Raw genomic sequence first — 19,797 nt, forward strand, 5'->3', positions numbered from 1 at the left:
CTCTTTGCCATGGGACGGTTTGTTTTGATCTGAACCACTTGAGCAACGTTTTTGCAAACATAAGTGGTAGCATAGACATGGCTTTAGACCAGAGGTGGGCAAACTTTTTGGGTCAAGGGTCACATCTGGATGGGGAAATTGTATGCAGGGTCGGGGCAGGGGGTTGGGATATGGGAGGGAGTGGGGGGGGGCGTGCAGTGTACAGGAAGGGGCTCAGGGCAAGGGATTGGGGCAGAGGAGGGATGCCGGATATATGAGGGAGCTCTAGGAAAGGGGTTGGGGTGCAGGTGGGGTGCAGAGTGTAGGAGGGGGCTCAAGGCAGAGGTGCAGGAGGGGTTCGGACTGTGAGAGGAGGCATGGGGTGGGGTGCAGCAGGGAGTTGGGGTGCAGGAGGGGTGTGAGGTGCAGGCAGGGGGCTTAGGGCAGGGAGTTGGGGGGCGGGGTACTAGCAGGGTTCAGGCTCCAGCCCGGTGCCACTTATCTAAAGCAGCTCTAGGGTGGCAGTGGCATGTACCGGAGCCAGGGCAGGCTCCCTGCATGCCTGCTCTGGCCCTACGCCGCGACACTTCAAGAAGCGCTGTGGATCCTGGAGGCCAGTGGGGGTGGAGGGCTCCATGTGCACCACCCTTGCCGCGCCTCCAGGTACCTCCCCAAAGCTCCCATTGGCCGCAATTCCCTGTTCCCGGCCAATGGGAGCTGCAGGGGCCGGTGCCTGGAGGCAAGGGCAGTGCACGGAGCCCTCTGCTCCCCCCTCCGGGGGCTGCAGGAAAGTGGTGCCAGCCGCTTCTGAGAGCAGCCCAGGGCCCGCAGAGCCACAGGGGGCAATCCCGAGGGCCGGATCCAAAGCCCTGTGGGGCCGGATCAGGGCCACAGGCCGCAGTTTGGCCACGCCTGCTTTAGACTGTAAGCTTTTTGGGACAGGGACTATCATTCTCTACATGTTTTAATCATGCCAAGTGCAATGTGGCCCAACCTGGTTGTGCCCTTTAGGTGCTACTACAGTATAAATGTTCAATAATAATAGAGTGAAATGTGAGGTTTTTACTCTATTTCTTTTCTCAACCACATATATTAATGTTGAAAGGCTATTCTTAGAACATTTTAAAATGAGTTTTTTGTTAGCTTCCAAAGGGCAAATATTTGAAATCTCAAAGCACACATGAAATTTGGAAAACATAGTATATGGTGGAATGAGGTGACATACCTAGTTAATTTAAATAAATGAGTTTTATTTAACAAGGAAATAAACGTCAATGACATTTTAAACTGATTTTTCTGAATAAATTGTTTCCTTTTTTAAACAGAATTAGAGTAAAAATGTTTGAATAAAAGTGCCAAGTATTAGTTTATCAGTAGGATTTTGCACAGAAGTAAGGCACATGTATATTAATTTTGCAGAATGCAAGCAAAACGCAGTTCCATTTGCTGCCTGCCTGACTTTTTTTTTAATAATAGTCAATTTAATCTGAAGAGAATGTTTGTATTCTGACTGTGATGAAACATCTAAAACGAGGCTAAAATCCTGACGAATGCAAAGCTGCTTGAATGAACAATGGCAATAAGGTAATCTGTGTGCTTATTGTCTCACTGATCTTCTCAAAGCATGAGTCCTCATCTTCTGGGCTGGAACATTCAAGAGAATTAACAGTTCCTGGATGAAATCAGCTGGAAACGGGTAAAATACCAAGCAACAGCTACAGGCAGATGAACTTATAAGGCAAATGGGATTTGGATATGAGTCGGGATATTGTTTCTCAGTATTTAAATAGCTGGGGAGTTTTAAAGAAAAAAATCACTACTCTGCAGCACTGGATTTCAACAGTTGGAGGAACTTAGCACACCCCAGTTGGTGAGGGAGCTCTGTTTCCCCATCCCCCACCTTAGCCTCACCTTTGCTTGGACTAGCAGTGGCAAGCCCCTCCAGCAGCACCACAGTGGGTACCTCCACAGCAACTGATGTGGTGGTGTAGGGTCCTCTTGCTCAGGCAGATGTCATTCCATTGGTTACACTCAGGATACGATTTCAGTTTCAGGTTAACTTATTTTCTAAAGAAAGCTTAGACTCCAGCCCCATTGTGATGCCAGGAGCTCAGGCCCTATGCTCAGACCTGCGCTGTTTGTGCCTTAATCCAGCCCTACTGCCTCTTCCAGTTATACAGGTTTCATTTGCATGGTATCTCTGCTGACATATAACTAGTTCTCCAATTGTCTTCAGAAGGAAAAAGAATTAAAACTGTACAAAAAGACCCATGTATTTCTGATGTAAAAGGACCTTTTAAAAATGCTTTAAAACCTTCACTGAGTCCACATAAGAACTTTATACAGGAATTGCTATATTTTGTAAGGAATGCGATGCTGCCTCACATTGCAATGGGCCAACACATGTAATAACCCTTTCCAAATCCCTCGCACAGAGGCAGTTCCACTCACTAAGCAAGTCTCAACAAGAACCAAGACCCACACACACAACATGATTTTCTGGCTGCAATAAGAGAAAATTAAAAACTTAATTTTTGCACCCAGCCAATAAATCTTACAGTAGCCTAACTTTTACAGGAAAGATGCTTTGGACAAGTTGCCTATGGCTCAGAAAGGAAAAAGTATAAAATTTTCATCATTCTCTAATCCTATTTGATGCCTAAATTGCTAGCCTCTCTGAGCCTGAAAGAATCAAAGCCCCTTTGGGTCCTTGATTTTGAATTATCTATTCTGGCCCTACTGTGTGACCTATGGGATCAACTGCAACAAAGGCCAAATAGTGAATTTTAAATACTCACAGCAAACTATTTCATCAACTAGCTTCAGATTTAAAAATAAAAGTTTTTTTTTAAATGAAGTAAATTAGAATAGCAAATTTAAGGAACTAGTGATCAGCTTTTAGCCATTCTGCAAGCAGAAAAAGAGACTAAATTTGCCAAGTAAATTATTCACACAACTCTATTAATATCCATTAAGCATAATATATCCATACAGGCATTGATTTTTTCATAAATACTCTCCCATTCCTTGGCTCCACCATTAGCTAGCCGTCCATTCCATCCCTCTTATGTTAATAGCTCCTTGAATTTAAAATCAGAATCCCACCAGCATACAGTTAAGATTAATGCATAAATCATTTATTGTGCAAAAACATTGTGCTGATAAAGTTTGAGACCACAAAGGAGCTTAGGAGATAGTGTGTGTGTTTAAAGGTACAGTATGAGTGTCCTCTAATAAACTATGAGGGGGATAGGGGAGATTGTGCTGGATAATTACGGTGTGTTAGATAATTTCTGATCATCATCCCACTGAGTTTCTCCTGAAGACTCATTTAGTTTTGTCTTTTTTCCTTGGGTAAATTCTAGTCTGTTTTATTTCAAAACTATTCTAAAAATTAACTTTAATATTCATTCATCTCATCTATGTGGTTTAAAAGTTTTCATATATAATTTTCTACATATATAGTATCTGCAGATATCTTCAATTACACCTTTAAAATGAACCAGGATACATATTAAGAGCACTGATCTATACTCTGACTTTGAACTATTTGACTTTGTGCCCTAAGATGTTTTGTTTTCTGTTTCTGATTAAACTGTTTTTGAACAGCCCACTGGAAGCAGTATTTCAGGAGGGGATGGAGTTATTCTTGTGTATGGTATGGGATGTTTCAGTTCATATCATTCTGGATGAAAAGTGCTCTGTAAATGTTAGTTAATATTGCTATTTTGTAATTATTCTAAAATTACTACTTGAACGCTAAGATCTCCTGTTTCCCATGATGGCTAGTCTAAAGTTCTTATATTTTCTATATGAAGATGGTCTTATAGATGCTTCTCCTAAAGAATATTCCTGAACTGCACTGACATGATTAGTGATTAAAGATCTGTTGCTTATTGTACAATGTTTGGACAATATTTCTTTTTCAAATCTTGTAAACTTGTACAGAAGCAGACCTGCATTAATATTACATATTAACAGGCTCTGTTATGGTCTGGAAAATTTTAACTTTAAACTGCTGTTTAGTATCTTAGCTTATAAACAATTTTGGATTATACATTTGGGTACATATGGAAAAAAAGAAATGCTCTTTGACCTCAGGTTTGGCAATGGGATTTCTTCCACCTTCCTTGAAAACTTCTGGTACTGGGCACTGACACAGAGGAGGGATACTGGACTACATGGAGCATGGTCTGATCCAGTCTAGAAGTTCCTGTGTATGTTCCGGAAGGGTTTCATATTCCATAACTTCTGAGTTTACTGGTTAGACCGTAGATCCACCTGGTAATGCCCAGAATGCTTCAGTGGAAGGCAAAAAATGTCACAATAACTAAAAATAACACATCTAGGGGAAATTTTTTAAACCACCTAAGTGACTTAGTTAGCTGCTTTTACCCTCATATGTACACCTGAGCAGGCTGGGTCGAGCAGCACTTCCAAGCTGCCACCCTCATATGCCCCAGGTTCAGCATATCCCTATCCCCACTTTCATGTTACAATTGTTTTGGTACTAACCCACTTGATGAGCAAACTCCACAGGATTTTTGGGCACTGCAGGGATCTTTAGCTTAGATATGAGGAGCGTTGCTGCAGAGCAAACAGGGAAGCCAAAAAAGTCCCATGGGGGGAGGGGGTAGAGAGAGAGAGAGAGAAGCAACCAGCTTAACCATGGAAGTTATTTATTGCCAGGTAATAACCATACAAGGGGAGTAAAACGAACAAAACAGTTATAATATTACATTTATCTTAAATCTGATCACACAAGTCAGGTTTAGAAAACTATAATTGATCATACATGTCAGGGTCAGAAGGCTAGAGAGAGAGAGAGAGCTGGGTTCTCACCACTCCATGAAGCTTGAATCTATCGGGGTTCCCAGGTGGTGGTGGTAGCTGGGGGTCTGGAGTGCTGGAGAATGGCAGAGCCCCTAGCACAATCAGTCAGGAGAAGATGAAGTCCCAATGGGACTGATGAAGATTTTGGATCCAGGCATCAGAACAGTTAGTTGAGTGTGGGTAGGGGTTTTTGCAGGGAAAGAACAGTGGTTCAAGGGGAGAACACTAGATTTGTTTGTGGGTAAACTGATGGCTCAAGGGAACCAAAGTTGCTTTGTTCAGGCTAAACAATAGGAGCTGATCATTCCTGGCTTTGGGCGGTGTTCCTTCGAGGGAGCTCATAGTGCAATTAGGCAGCTTCAGTATTTTGGATACCAGTAAAGGATTTATTACTAGAATTGGTCTAAGTACTGAGCTGGGTATGTGCAAGCATGGGTTCACTGATATCTCGAGCAGAGATCCCCCATCATGCAATGCTTCCCTGCTTTTCTGATCCCAGAGTTCCGTGTGGTTCTTGCCTTGGAATCGCTGTTCTCCATTCTATATGCTAATGGAAATGCCTCTCTGTCCCATCTTCGATGCAAATGAGGCTAAGGGAGTTTTCTTAATCCTGTCACCCTTGTCCAGAGGGGTTTAGGTGAGTCTTCCACCACATTTTAATTGCTTTTTGTAAGTCTTTCTGATCGGCTTTGGTTCAAGCAGAAGCTGGGGAGAGGGGTGGCGGGAAGGTCTTTTGTGAGTCAGACAGGCTGGATCCTGTGCCCTGGTTCCCCTAGAACACAGAGCTGATAGGTAACGTCACCACAGAAAAAAAATCAATCAAAAAGCGAGGATGGCAACAGTGTGAAATAATTGGTGGAATAGGTTTTTTTTTCAAAGTGAAAAAAAAAATTGCCATTAACTTTTTAGAAACTTGGAAGAGTTTATTTATAGTGTTAGTCAAATGTTTTGATTCCTCAAGAGAGAGAGTTGGTTATATTGACACTAATGCACTAATTAAGTTCAAGCATTTCAGTTCTCCTCCAAAGAACTCAAAGACAAACACTGAGGGAAACAGCAACAGATTTTTCATAAATACCTAAGAAAGAAAAACAAAACACTTCAAACTGTCTGAAAAGATAAAAGCCTTGATTCTTAAAGGGGCATCATCCTAGTTTCCAGTTTTGCACATGCACTTTTTGTACCTGAAAATAATTGCTGCCATAACTTTGCAAATAATTGTGAGTGTAATTCATAGCACACAGAAATTTAGGACTTTATTTTCAGAAACACTGAGCTGAAGAGCTCCCATTGAAAATCAACCCTCTAACTGCCTATATGCATTTGTGGATTGAGCAGTTAGATTTCTAAATTCTGTGACTTGTCCTTGCATTTATTTGCAAGTGCAAAGCAGGAGATGGCTTCTCAAAAAATGAAGCCCAATCTGTCTGGACCATATACTTTCTTACAATTTAAACAATAAAAGCAATTGTGTCTCCCACTAGTTGTATTATTTTCTGTTCACTTTAAGACAAGGGATACTAATCTCTTATTTAGCCTATTTGTCCTCTCCACTTATTATAGGTTGCCTGATACATAATTCATCCCCATCACCTCTTAGTTGGAGGCATACAAATCCCATTTCCATTTAAGGCAGCCAAATTCACAATAGAAGCTGGCACTGTCATTGAACTGGGGGAGAATTTGATGAAGACAGCCCTTCAGTACTCTGTCTCAGAAGGGCAACTACCAGAAATCTTAACACAGTATTTTCTAGTAACAGGAAGGTCCAAAATACATAAAATGAATGACTCAAAATGGAGTTTATTCTAACTTCTCAACATGTACAACTATTAAAACTGCAGATTTGTCCCATTGTTATTTATTAACCCTTATTATGATAGTTTGTCGCTTTATTTTGTTCAAGTTGAATTTTTACATTGTGTACCACTGGGAGGTTCTTATCTGTATTGTTAATATAACTGGCAGAAAATAAAGTATACATAAAAACTCTGTTACACCATCATTGTTTTATGGACATTCTGAATTCGCTCTGCAGTGATCCTCATGATATTATCTATATTTTAAAACTAGAGCCAGAATAATGAATAAGCACACAGAGGCTTTTAAAAGGCAATATGCACTGATGACTCAAGAACTGAGAAGTATGGATATGAAGAGGTACTCTAGAGTAAATGTGATTGCTGTGAACAAAGTATTAAAGTAGCTTATCCTACTTGTTGTATCATTGAAATTAGTGGGGCTACTTGCAGAGTAGAGAGCAAAAGTTCAGAATATGGCTGTGATGTTGCACTCCACATGCTTTACGAAAATGTGCTTATGAATGTGAATATGATGTAACTGGAATATGCTTATGCAAAAGGTCTCTTGTAAGGTATCATTACAAAGCTTATAATCTACTGAGTGTGTTCATCCTATTTGTTTGCATGTATTATTTCTATGTCTGGCGTTAGGAGAATAAGATACAAATTTGTATCACTGATGTAAATATAATAAGTGAAGGCTATTAAGGGTGCTCCAGAAACAATTGTAAATGGCCTTAGTTACTTGAAAGCCTTCTTGTGTACATGTGGGCCAGCCCCTGGGGAATGGAGATGAGGGGTCTTACAGTGATATGTGACCATGTCATCTGATAATGAAATCCATCTTAAATCTGGTACTTTTCCATTTAGAAGGAGAGGTGGAGACCCAGAGAGATAAAAGATTCCTGTCTTGTGCCAAAGCTATAAAAGGGTCTGGAACAGGACAAAGAGATGTCCAGTCATGAGAAAACTCCTGCTTACCACCTGAGATGTCTACTCAAACTAAAAAGGAATTTGCCAGGGGAAAGGATTGGGCCCACACTAGGAAGGAGTCTAGTCTGTGAAAGAAGCTTATTGGAACATCTCTGAGGGTGAGATATTACCTGTAATCATTTTCTTAATGTATTAGGCTTAGACTTGCATGTTTTTGCTTTACTTTGCTTGGTGACTTACTTTGTTTCATCTGTTATTACTTGAAACCACTTAAATCCTACTTTTTATACTTAATAAAATCACTTTTGTTTATTAAAAAACCCAGAGTAAGTGATTAATATCTGGGGAAGCAAATTGCTGTGCATATCTCTCTATTGGTGATATAGAGGACAAACAATTTATAAATTAACCCTGCATAAGCTTTATACAGAGTAAAATGGATTTATTTGGGGTTTGGATCCCATTGGGAACTGGCTGTCTGGGTGCTGGAGAGGTAAGCTGCTGAGCTGTTGGATAGTTCTGTTAAACCCAGAGTTGTGAGTTCAATTTCTGAGGGGGTCATTTAGGGATCTGGGGCAAAAATCTGTCTGGGGATTGGTCCTGCTTTGAGCAGAGGTCCCTTCCAACCCTGATATTCTATGATTCTATGAAAGACTGCAGCTTTGGGGGCATGACCCAAACCCTGGGTCTGTGTTGCAGTAGGCTAGCATGTCTGGCTCAACAAGACAGGGTTCTGGAGTCCCAAGCTAGCAGGGAAAAGGTGCTCAGAGGTAATTTCAGCACATCAAGTGACAGCCCCGAGGGGATCTCCGTGATCGAATTGTGATAATGGCCCCTAAATTTGAAATCAATCCAGTGTTACAGCACATGTCTAAATGATCGGGTCTGATGGAATCATTCACTATGTCTGATTGAGTTTTGTATCTTATATGTCTTCTTTTTTCATCAGCTAAGACTATTGTGCGGTAACATTGTCAGTTTCCTCTGAGACCAGTGGGGTATTAGTCCAGAAGCCCTGAAAAATTTCTTTACAGGTGCAAATAAGAAGGTGCTTTGTTTCTGCTCCGTTTGAAACAGGAAGGTAAAAATAAAGTGCTTTGACAAATGAATAATAAATGTGCTAAATACTGACAGTCACATAGCATCTTTTATCTAAAGATTAGCCATTTTAAAAGCTGACTTACTCACAGGATGCAGAGCTATAGAACATTATACAGCTGATCTATCTCTCTGTAGTGTATTGACATTCTTGGTGTATAATGTTAAATTTGCTAATCTATCAAACACCTGATAAACAAATATTATCTGGCTTATTTTTCAGTCAATAGCCATTTAAAAATCATTGATATTGGCTTGCCACTCACTTTCCTTTGGAAGAGCTCTTCCAGTGACAGACATCTGGCATTTTGTAGAAGTGATCATTGTCATTTAGTATTTGTTGTTTCTTCAGCTGATGAAAGTAGACTAGTGATCTTTTGTTAGTACCAAATTGACACATTGCTAAATTACTCTCTACTTTTTAATTCATTAGCACCAATATTTCTTTCCCTGGATGTTGATGGGCGAGTCCATGTCTAATATTCTTTCCTGGGTAAAGTCAGCCTAAGAATGCTGTATAAGGAACACTGTAGCATGCAAAGCTGTACCTGCTGTGGGTTTCCATATATTCTCCTCTCCATTGGTGCAAGTAAATCTTATTAGCACTAGCTCGATACACACTGGTGAATAGACACTAAAAAACAGATATCTTGGCAATTAAGAGTCCCTATTGTGGTGCTTTAACTCTCTGGAAACTAATTCCCAAATGGATGTCTGCTAGGAACTGGCTGATTTCCAAGGTTAGGAGGTGGTTACTATGCCAGGGAAATCTTAGGGTTTCTGGTCACTGAGAGATGAGACTGGGCTGGATTCCTGATTGAAGCTTATTGTCTGGTCCGTTTGGGGGGGCTGTGTGCTATGCAAGGCTGAGAGCTTTCTAACAAGGCTCTGGCCTGTGATCCTTTGATCCCTAATCCCTTGCTGAGGGGACATGGCTAACTCTGAGAGGCGGTAGCTGGGTCAACAGAAGCATTCCTCCATTGACTAGTGCTGTCTATACCAAAGGTTAGGATGGTTTAACTATGTCTCTCAGTGGTGTGGATTTTTTGCACCCCTGAGAATTGTAGTGTGCCAGTGTAACTTTCCTTTATATCAATATACTGTGATACACACAGTCCCTTTAAATCAGGGGTTCTCAAACTTTTTCGCAGTGTGGCTGGCCCATAACAGAAAGATTCTTGGCCTTCGCACCTTCTACACAATTGTTCAGACTGTCTTCCCTCCCATTTGCTATTACATCAAATCCCTACAGCAGCTTCATATGTTGTTTACATGAAAAAGTAATAGTGCAAAGGTATTTCATGTATTTCTAGCTGTCTCTTATGTAATTTAGCAGCTGGAATCAAGGAAGAGAGCCAGCAGCACTATGACTTGACTTAGACCACTGATTTTCAGTGAAATAATTGAAGATCTTTGCTGGATTGGCCCAGAGTGTTCAGCACCTTCCAAGTTTGAGCCACATGCAACCAGAGATTGGTCCAAACACCACCAGAAGCCCACAGACCACAGTTGGGAACCTCAGCTTTAGATAACTAAAGATTTGCAGTTAGATAACCTCACTGTCTGCCAAGGTATTTCTTATCATGAAGTGTAAAGAAGTACAGGAAAAAGTTAAGGTACTAAAATAAGAGAATCTATTTATTTTAGGGAAAATTGGCACCCCTTTACTTTAAAAATTATACATGTAGGAAGCTGGGCAGTGTCTGCTAAGCTTATCAGAAGGTGGTGGTTATGAAAAATAATGTTTAGAGTATCTTTGGGAGTTGGTAGAGTTGGCATCGAGGTTTGTTGCATGGATTGGTTCCTGAGCTAGAGTTACTATGGTGCGGTGTGCAGTTACTGGTGAGAATATGCTTCAGGTTGGCAGGATGTCTGTGGGTGAGGCCTGGCCTGCCACCCAAGGCCTGTGAAAGTGTGGGATCATTGTCCAGGATGGGTTGTAGATCCCTGATGATGAGTGGGAGTGGTTTTAGCTGGGGACTGTATGTGATGGCCAGTGGAGTCCTGTTGGTTTCTTTCTTGGGTTTATCTTGCAATAGGAGGCTTCTGGGTACACGTCTGGCTCTGTTGATCTGTTTCCTTATTTCCTCGTGTGGGTATTGTAGTTTTGAGAATGCTTGGTGGAGATTTTTTAGGTGTTGGTCTCTGTCTGGGGGGTTAAAGCAGATGTGGTTGTACCTCAGTGCTTGGCTGTAGACAATGGATCGTGTGATGTGCCCGGGATGGAAGCTGGAGGCATGAAGGTAGGCATAGCGGTCAGTAGGTTTTCGTGGTGGAGGTGTAGGGTGGTGTTAATGTGACCATCACTTATTTGCACCATGGTGTCTAGGAAGTGGACCTCCCATGTAGATTGGTCCAGGCTGAGGTTGATGGTGGGGTGAAAGCTGTTGAAATCATGGTGGAATTTTTCCAGAGTCTCCTTCCCATGGGTCCAGAGGATGAAGATGTCATCAATGTAGCGTAGGCAGAGAAGAGGCATGAGTAGACGAGAGCTGAGGAAAAGTTGTTCCAGGTCGGCCATAAAAATATTGGCATATTGTGGGGCCATGCAGGTGCCCATAGCGGTGCCACTGATCTGGAGATATATATTGTCATCAAATTTGAAATAGTTGTGTGTGAGGATAAAGGCACAGAGCTCAGCAACCAGTTGTGCTGTGGCATCATCAGGGATACTGTTCCTGACAGCTTGTATTCCATCTGTGTGTATGTCATGTTATTTTAGACAAAAAACAGTCTAGTCGTGGTAATAAAAGCAAAAATCACTTTCATTGTTTTGAATATTCCAAAAGGTCCAGACTGCATCATTCGAATCAAAATATTTTTTAATTTGCAATAAAGCTAGTTAACAATCATTTGATGGGGTGATACTACAATCATTTAAAGATACTTAAAACAGCTTGAAGTACCCCACTTTTGCCAGTTAAGCCTTGATGTAGCAGTAACCAGCTTCCAGATCATAGAGCCATACTATGAAGCATTCTGATACAAAAAGTGACATTTTATTTGTTAGCAACATAGTGCTCTTTTCAATGTTTTTTTAATTGAATTGTTTTATACTCTTTAACATGTATGGATAAAGCAGATAATAAAGTTTTGTTTTGTTTTTAAAAAGTATCTTCCTGATTTCTACTAGCAGCTCTAGCAGAATTCTGTGGTTAATGTGCTATCACCTTCATGGTCCATGCGTAGGTATCCCAGAGAAGGATTGAGTGATAAAGTTATACCTCAAAAGAAACAAGAAAGTACTAATATTCTGAATTTCCTCTTGTTGGATTATTGTTATTTATTATGCAAGATACTACCAGGATGGTAATTTAACCATAAAGTCCTTTGTTAAATCCAAAGGCCAAATGGTATTTATGCAATTGCTCTAAACATGCCTGAAAAGCCTAAATAATTAAGCAGTTTATTACATCCAAGGTAACAAAACACCTATAAGCATTTGATCAAGATACTTACAAATGGGCTAAAGCCAAGGGTACTTAGACCCCAGCTCCAACTTGTTCAGGCAGGTATAAGCAATGACCCTTTAAGAGATTACTTTTTTTATACCCTTTAACAAACAAGTGATGTCATTGCGAATTATTGGATCCTAGCTAAGGCCAGATGAAGGAGTTTTTTATGCAGACAGTTATTTACTTCACCTGGTACCCAATTAACTGTGTTTTATTTCTATCACTTTAGGCCAAACCTTTCTCCAGCTGTAAAAGATAAACCAAGAGAGCCTTTTAGCCCTTCTTAGGGACAAACTTTCAAAACCTGAGCTCCAAAATGCATGTGCAAAAGATAGTGTATTGCATATGAAAAGCATGTATTTGTGTGCACAAATATGCCTGTGTATGAATATTTACCCAATTTGAAAATGCAAATGGTTGTTTCATGAATACAAATTCTAGTCTGAATGTCCACTCACTTTTGAGAGAGAGGCCTGAATTTTTAATGTTTGGCCCTAGAGATCTAATGCCTCTTAGTCAGCTAGGCCAGAGTTCATGTAGATTCCAAATGAGCTTCCAAAGATGTAGATTCCTTCAGAGTGTCAGTATAATTCAAGGTGACCTGCATTCATTTTTTTAAAAATTCTCTCAACTGTGGCAATGTACATCAACTGGCTCATAGTTAGGGGAAGAGCAGTGTAGGAGCATAGACCCACATTAGATTTTAGTGAACTATGATTTTAAATTGAGTTGGGATATTAGCATGAGCAATAGGCTCAAAACATGGAACCAAAAAGAGTGAAATCATGAGAAAGAAGAGTTGTGTTAAACTTTCAAAATACCAATGTTATCTTTTTTCTTAGATGCTGCTATTCTCTGAGCAAGTATATAACACTAGTAGCTCAGAGCCCAATTTGTGCGTAAGAGTTTCTCTCTCTCCCTTCTCAAGAGCAGACAGATCAGGCGAGTGCAGTTTACCCTGTTTAGCAGCCCCAAGATAAACGGATTAATCTGATTTTGTTGTTCATATGAAGGTGTTCACATTCAGACAGCATTCTGGCTTTCAGCCCTCTTTTTCTCTCATTTTTTTTTCTGCCAAGGTAAAATTTGCAACTATCTATTGCACGGCATTATGCCTGATGAATTTTTTCTCATAGGTTTAAAATCTCAATGTTAAACAGGTCCATTGGTGCAATAGTTACAAGTTAGAGTTGATTTTTGGGAAACTGCTGCAGTTTCACTTTTACTTGATTGACATAACTTTCCTCCTGATGACTGGTGTCCAAATCTCATCTTGGTAGGTTAATTCACAGTATGTATCTGGTGAATTTACAAATCAGTAGCAATTCTCGGATTCCCATCTTCAACTCCAGTTAGTCCCTGAGCACACGTAAGTATCACATTGCAACATCTAGCAGCAACATTTGTGATTAGGCAGCTTTTCAAGATGCCCCTAGGTTTACAAAGAAAGAGCTCTTTAAAACTACTTACTCAGACCACAGCCAACCCAAGGATTAAGCAGCTATCTAGTTTGCACAGTAGGACAAACCAGGAGAAAAATTAGGTGACATAGAAGTAAAGATAAGCAGGCAAACAGGAAATGTAACCAAATCAATGAGGCATGGCCAAAATGTAATAGTAATAGGATGAAATTTAATAGTGAAAAGTGCAAGGTCATGCATTTAGGATTAATAACAAGAATTTTGGTTATAAATTGGGGACACATCAGTTGGAAGTAACAGAGGAGGAGAAGGACCTCGGAGTATTGGTTGATCACAGGATGACTATGAACTGCCAATGTGATATGGCCGTGAAAAAAGCTAATGCGGTCTTGGGATGCATCAGGCAAGGTATTTCCAGTAGAGATAAGGAGGTATTAGTACCATTATACAAGGCATTGGAATAATGTGTGCAGTTCTGGTCTCCCATGTTTAAGAAGGATGGATTCAAACTGGAACAGGTACAGAGAAGGGTTACTAGGATGATTCATGGAATGGAAAACCTGTCTTATGAAGGGAGACTCAAAGAGCTTGGCTTGTTTAGCCTAACCAAAAGAAGGCTGAGGGGAGATATGATTGCTCTTTATAAATATATCAGAGGGATAAATATCAGGGAGGGAGAGGAATTATTTAAGATTAGTACCAATGTGGACACAAGAACAAATGGATATAAACTGAACACTAGGAAGTTTAGACTTGAGATTAGATGAAGGTTTCTAACCATTAGAGGAGTTAAGTTCTGAAACAGCCTTCCAAGGGAAGCAGTGGGGGCAAAAGACATATCTGGCTTCAAGACTAAGCTTGATAAGTTTATGGAGGGGATGGTATGATGGGATAGCCTAATTTTGGCAATTAATTGATCTTTGATTATTAGCAGGTTAATATGCCAAATGGTCTGTGATAGGATGTTAGACGGAGTGGGATCTGAGTTACTACAGAGAATTCTTTCCTGGGTGCTGGCTGGTGAGTCTTGCCCACATGCTCAGGGTTTAACTGATCGCCATATTTGGGGTTGGGAAGGAATTTTCCTCCAGGGAAGATTGGCAGAGGCCCTGGAGGTTTTTCGTCTTCCTCTGCAGCATGGAGCACGGGTCACTTGCTGGAGGATTCTCTGCACTTTGAGGTCTTTAAATCACGATTTGAGGACTTCAGTAACTCAGACATAGGTTAGGGGGTTGTTACAGGAGTGGGTGGGTGAGATTCTGTGGCCTGGATTGTGCAGGAGGTCAGACTAGATGACCATAATGGTCCCTTCTCACCTTAAGTCTATGTATCTATGAATGAATCTAATCAACTAGCCTCTTGGTCCCATCTTTCCGAGTTCCAACTTCATCACACAGTTTACAAATCCTGCATATTTCCTTTTGTTACACAGCAAAGGAATGCACAATAGAGTATGCTGTATTATCACTAAATTTAGCATTACAGTTTTTATTCTCAAATAATAATATTCAAGTTATTATTCTCAAATAATACATCAATTACATTAAAACTGCTTGTCAAGTGAATATTCTTATTTCACTGAGGTCTTGGTCCTGCCATCCTTATTCAATCCATCTTCTAGTGACATGCTCCTCAGTTTACCTAGGCTCTTAATGAAAGGACACAGACTCCGAAATAACAAAGCACTTAAGACCACAATTAAATCCATTCCTATTCAACAAAGCACTTAAGCATGGATAAAAAGGTTCTATTTTTAGTCAGGTGGGATTATTATGCACATATATGAGTATGAGTCATCAGACTTCATATTTATCACTTTGAATTTCTTGCTAACACTGGACCTCAACCTGCCAGAGCTGAGTTCCCTCAGCAGATCCCAAAGGATTAGATTCAGTAGGATAAAACTAGTACTAGTCTCTCTTTTTTAAAGAAATTATTTTTTTCTTAAAATAATGTTACTGGTCTTTGTTGTTTTATTTTAGGCTTTTGAGAGGCTGGCTCAGTTTATAAAAGAAGCTGCATGAAGAGACAAAAGAAAAGCCTTCAGTAAACTAATGGAGTTTTCAGAAAACAAGGATCATTTGAAGAGTGTCCATTTTTATCTAATTATTAAAAATTACAACACATCCTGTGTTCTCACTGTTCTTAGCTCTTACAAGAGTTTATCTCAAACTACTTTTACTGTAATGGTATTTAAATGTGTTAATTCTAAACTTGGTCTTGGATTATACTCCTACAAACACATTAAATGAACTAAACATTTATTCGACCTCAGTTAATAATTTTGCTATTTTTAAAACCTTATTTTTTCAGCACTTAGTAGCCCTATGGAATTTGTATCTGGAGCTCATTACTATAGTGCTGATGTATTTTGTATCAAGGATCATTGTTCCTGGCTATATTTGTGTTTCTCCTGTTGTGATTTAACTACAAAGTGTGAAGTGCAGGTTACATTTCAGTAAACTTAACTGAAAGCACAAACTGTACAGAAAACAGGAAAATTATAGTGGCTGAAAATTCAGAAAAAGCCTGTGAATCCACTCTTCTCACCTAGACCCCCAAGCCCAACCTTCCAGGAAAAGCCAGGGAAAACAGAGATACTTTAGAAAAAGCATGCCTGGATGGTTTTAAAAAAAACAGTAAATAACAGGCTCTGTCACACTGGCATGGGTGCATTCTAAAGTCAGTGACCATCACTAAAAACGCCTTGCCACATGTCTATTTAACCTTTCATCTAAATAACTTCAGTGGGAACAGCTCTGTGCTCTGTGCTTTAGGGAAATCAGGCCACTTAGTAGTCTGAATTTAAAAACCCATTTATGAAAATCTTGACCTAAAAATCTGTATTCTGCTGTTGCTATTGAAAGGAAATTACCTCCTGAAATGGAGAGCTGGTTCCATAGTTGTATAGCCAGGAAGCCTGTTCAGTTTCTGTTGATCAACAGTTGGGCTGGGGTGACTCCTCTTTGTGCTATTGATAGCCTTGATCCACTGTAACACCTACTGTGCAGAATCGGCTTAACAGGAGCCCCAGAAATGTATATCTACAACATAGGAAATATGCTCATTCTTCTCACTCTTTTTTTCTTAACTGAAGTCATCACATATGCCTGTAGATCTTGGTACAATATAAACTAAGGAATCACCTTGTACTTTATTAATTTTATATTCTCTTTTATATGTTTAAATCATATATTTACAACAGATGAACAATCCCACTTTCAACCTAACTGTATTATGAATACAGAACAACATCCTTTCTCATCCCATTACATTTTCTTTACCTACTCATTTGGTTGTAAACCTATGTTTAAAAATGCTTTTGGTTATACTAGGAGTTTCAAAGTCAGGGCTCTGTTTTCTGAGAAGGGCTAATTTTCAGGAATACTTTCCTTGGAAGATCATTCGACAATAGAGCAAGGACTGGAGACATTGGATTCATTGTCAAAAATAGAAACAGTTCCAAGGATAGTCAGCTGTGACATCATATCACCCTGGATAGCAGTTCTCCTGCATCAGACAAAACAAAGGAAAACGATTAAAATTATTCAGGTGTATGCTCCCATGCAGCAAGTGGAAGATGAAGAAATGGAACATTTCTTTGAAGAGCTGGAGGAGGTAATGCAGAAAAGATCCACCTACACAATTATCCAAGGGGACTTCAATGCAGTAGTAGGTGGAAAGGAAAATGAGAAAGAAAAGTATGTGAGAAAATTTGGTAAGCATTTAAGAAATTATCACGGAGCATGTCTGGTTGCATTCACAGAGGCAAACCATCTCCACACAATGAACATGATATTTCAAAAAGAACAGCATCAGCACTGGACATGGAAAAGCCTGACTGGAGTCACACTGAATCAGACTGATTATATAATGATGGATACTAGAAGAACCTTCAATGATGTAGCGACAATAGAGAACGAATCATTTTCACTGGCACTGCACCATTACATACTGTGCTCAAAACTATGCGTTGACAATGTCTATGAAGACTGAGTTAAGAGAAGCCAGAAACCAAAGCAAAAATGGCACTTCAATGAAGAAGCATTTGCACAGGAAGTAAGTTAAATGGACCTTGAATATAAGGTCCATAAGGACATTGATGAGGACTATGAAGAGTTTATCTCGCAGATAATCTCGTCAGCTAAAAAGGCAAAGGCATTGAAAACACTGAAATGCAAGCAGAGGATCAGCAAGGAAACTGTGAATCTTATGGTGAGGAGGGTGCACATTAAATTAGAAGGAAAAATGGGTGAAGACTATAGAACACCATGCAAAGAAATCCATGTAAAGATGAAAGAAGACTATGAAGACTTTAGAAAGAAGAAATTGAGAGAGGTGGCTGAAAAGAACAAGAGTCTGAAGAAGGTAGAAAGAGATGTTAGGCTGAAACAGATTATCCCAGCAGTGCGGAAAGATGAAAATGGTGAAAGGACATCAGAAAGGAGCAAGATGAATGAAATATGTACAAAATTCTACAATGACCTCTACTCCTCACATGTCAATGTCCAGCGTACACCGTCAAGACAGCAGGTTACAGAAGAAGTTCCTGACGTTATGTGGAAAGAAATTGAATATGCAGTTCATAACATAAAGACAGGGAAGAGTCCAGAAGTGGATGATGTTTGGCCAGAATATCTCAAAGCAGAAGAAGATATTCTCTTCAAAGCATGGGCACAACAGTTCACCATCTACATCAATAGCAAGCGTGTTCCAGATGCATGGAAGATATCAAAAAAAAATTATTGATGAAGAAAGGTGATACGGAAGAACTGAGCAACTACCATCCAATCACACTCCTCTCACAAGTGTATAAAGTCTTCACCTGCATCATACTCAAATCAGATTAAGAAGGATCTTGAAATGCTCGAAAGCAGAGAACAAGCTGGTTTCCACTCAGGGTATTTGACAATTGATAACATCCACTCAGTTTGACAGCTTATCGAAATATGCAAGGAAAACAAAGTACCTTTGTGTATTGCATTTGTCCACTACAAAAAAGCATCCGACTCAGTAGAGATGAATGCTATACTCAACACAGTCATTGAAATCGGAATCAACCTGAGGTACATCGACCTGCTGGAAGAAATTAACTGCAATTGCTTGACAGAGATATTATTCACTGTCCCCTGTATTATTACTATACATGGAGGAGTCAGACAAGGCGACACAATCTCAGCAAAGCTGTTTGCAGCAGTATTTGAGTTGCTGTTCAAGAAATTGAACTGGGAATAAGGAATCAGACTTGACGGAGAACAACTAATGCATCTTCTCTTCACTGATGACTGTGTAATACTGGCAAAGGACCCAGCATAACTGGAGAACAAATTGCAGCAACTGCAAAGGCTTTCACACGATATCGGGTTGGAAATGAACATGTTGAAAACTAAGTGGATATGGAATGAGCATTGTGCAGAAGGAATCATCACTGTAAATGGGAAAGAACTTGAGGAGGTCGACAAATATATTTACCTGCGTCAGCAGCTGAGCAGAGACAACTCATTCTAAGGGGAATGCAGTAGGAGACAAAAGGCAGAGTGGGCAAGTTTCAATAAAATAAAGATGTATATAATGGATGATGAGCTTCCCATAAAGAAAGGAAAGAACCATTTAATTTCACTGTTCTGCCAGCAGTGATATATGGAGCAGGATGCTGGTCAATGACAAAAGCGGAGGAAGAAAAATTCGCTATCACCCAGAGAGCAATGGAAAGGTGAATGTGTAAGATATCACTCTGTGATCATATACCGAATTAGGAGATCATAAGACGTACAGAAGTGACCAAAGTAGTGCAGGCAATGTGTGACACAAAGCGAAGATGGGTGCATCATGTAATCCGCAGCCAAGACAACAGATGGACAACCTGCACCAGTGACTGGATCCCCAGAGACCTCAAGTGACCTCTGGGCAGACCAAAAACACGCTGGGCTGATCCCAGGACAAAACTCTTTGGACAGAAATGGAAAGAACATGCTTGCAACAAAACAGAACGGTGTGGCGTCAACTTGCATTCGTGGAGGGACGGATGAGGACAAGCCAGACAAAGGTGACGAAGGTGACTTTCTTTGGTAAATAATTTACAGTATTTTCAAAATAACTGTTTGGGTAAAGTCTGAAGCACACCAATGATATGAAAGAGTGTGAGTATGAGGAACTATGATATTATTGTATATTTTCTTGTGACTATATTAGGAATAAATCTCATTGGGTTATTATTATAATTGATTGATTATTACTTCTTTGTGTTTGGTTGCTGAAGGGATGCCTCTTCTGAAG

General features: G+C 40.0%; 1 pseudogene; it reads left to right on the top strand.

The window, feature by feature from the left end:
• The first annotated feature begins 6,895 nt into the window (after nt 1-6,895).
• Nucleotides 6,896-19,550, top strand: LOC115652671 (annotated as a pseudogene).
• The last annotated feature ends 247 nt before the right edge of the window (nt 19,551-19,797 follow it).

The sequence above is a fragment of the Gopherus evgoodei genome, chromosome 5, assembly GCF_007399415.2.
Source record: "Gopherus evgoodei ecotype Sinaloan lineage chromosome 5, rGopEvg1_v1.p, whole genome shotgun sequence".
Classification (NCBI taxonomy): Eukaryota; Metazoa; Chordata; order Testudines; family Testudinidae; genus Gopherus; species Gopherus evgoodei.